At 48.3% G+C, this 1819-nt stretch overlaps 1 protein-coding gene across 1 annotated transcript in view; it reads left to right on the top strand.

Annotated features, from left to right (window-relative positions):
• The window catches only part of cmtm6 (CKLF-like MARVEL transmembrane domain containing 6), a 9830-nt gene that overhangs the window by 438 nt on the left and 7573 nt on the right, over window positions 1–1819 (top strand). The gene's annotated exons all lie outside the window — the stretch shown is intronic.

Here is a 1819-nt window from a genome sequence, read left to right as displayed (position 1 = left end):
CTGCTTTAAACACGATGTCCGTGGTTTTTAATAAATCTGCTTTAAACGACCAGTCTGACCAGAACGTGCGTGAGGCTGCGGAGAGTTATTCATTATTGTGTAGTTCGTTCCTGGAGGCGCTTCAAGCAAGAAACCTTTTAAATGTGTGATATTATGAGTGAAGTCCGGAGGATGAACCAGAATCATCCTTTTGTTTCCGAGCGTCAGAAAAAATAAACCAATATTCACATCTATTAATTATTCAGTAATTACAGATACTTTATGTAAATAATTGAAGTTTGTGTTCTGAGAGAAGTTCAGTCAAACAGCAGCTGGTTTCACAGTTTATATGAAACATGCACAGTTTCAGTTTAAAGAAAAATCCCTTAGTCCCCGGGACCAGGTCTGACCTGAGGACCAGGACTGGATCAAACCTGAGGGCCGGGACTGGGTCAGACCTGAGGACAGGGACTGGGTCAGACCTGAGGACCAGGACTGGGTCAGACCTGAGGACCGGGACTGGGACAGACCTGAGGACAGGGACTGGGTTAGACCTGAGGACAGGGACTGGGTTAGACCTGAGGACCGGGACTGGGACAGACCTGAGGACCAGGACTGGGTCAGACCTGAGGACTGGGACAGAGATCAGGCTGTTAATCTTGATCTCAGGATTAGTTAGTCTGAGATCAGGTTTACAGACGGCTGAAGTTTCATCAACTGATTCAATCGATTCAGTTCCGTCCTCTGTGGACTATCTATCTATCCATCCATCCATCATCTTTACCCGCTTCTTCCATTTTTTTGGGTCACGGGGGTCGCCGGTACCCATATTCCAGCAATCACTGTGCGAGGGGCGGGGGACACCCTGGACTGGTTGCAAGTCCATCACGGGGACACATAGAGACAAACGAGACAAACAACCACTCTCTCTCTCAAATAGAGTTACCAATCAGACTAACATCTTGTTTTTGGTCTGTGGGAGGAAACCGGAGTACCCAGAGAAAACCCACACATGCACGAGAAGAACATGCAAACTCCACACAGAAAGACCCCTGGTCCAATTAGGGGCTGAACCCAGGACCAGGGACTGAACCCAGGACCAGGGACTGAACCCAGGACCAATGTTCCCTTTAAGCTCTGCACCTGCGCAATCGCGCACTGCTCGCACATTCTCTGCGCAGAAGAAAATCTATGCTGTGCAGTTGAAGTGGCCACAAGGTAACCTCCCGCTGTATCATAAAGTGTCAGCCGGAGCGCAGCGGTCTGTGCAGTGCAGCCCCTGATGCGGACTGGAGGACGAAAACCACACCTCCGGTCAAACACCCCTGTGTCACGTGATGTGTATCCAGCCAATCAGCGTCTTCTGGACTTTCAGCGCTGACGTGCAAACAGTTCAAAGAAACTACGTAGCTACAAGCAACCTTGACTTCTAGCTCTTTTCCAAGCTTGTTACTGCATATTACTTGGCATACCGAGGAATAATATTTTACTTTGTGGATTTATCACAGAAGTTTACGCTCGTAGGACGTCAAACAAAGGCGGCAAGTTAATCCCATGACTTTTAGACATTTTTATCATGCTAAGTGTTAGCAAACAGTGCTCGGTGTAAACCTGGATGGTCAAAGGAAAAGTTTACAAGACAGTGGTGAGAGCAGCTCTGTTGTCTGGTCTGGAGACAGAGACATGGACAAAAAGACAGGAGACAGAACTGGAAGTGGCAGAAATAAAGATGAGGTTCTCCTTAGGAGAGACAAGGATGGAGACATGTCCAGAGGAGGGACAGTGGTGTGGAAATGTCCAGAGGAGGGACAGTGGTTTGGACATGTCCAGAGGAGGGACA

The sequence above is a fragment of the Nematolebias whitei genome, chromosome 5 (assembly GCF_014905685.2).
Source record: "Nematolebias whitei isolate Nwh7 chromosome 5, NemWhi1, whole genome shotgun sequence".
NCBI lineage: Eukaryota > Metazoa > Chordata > Actinopteri > Cyprinodontiformes > Rivulidae > Nematolebias > Nematolebias whitei.
Note: the sequence above shows the minus strand (reverse complement) of the source record. Positions and strands in the feature narration are given on the sequence as shown.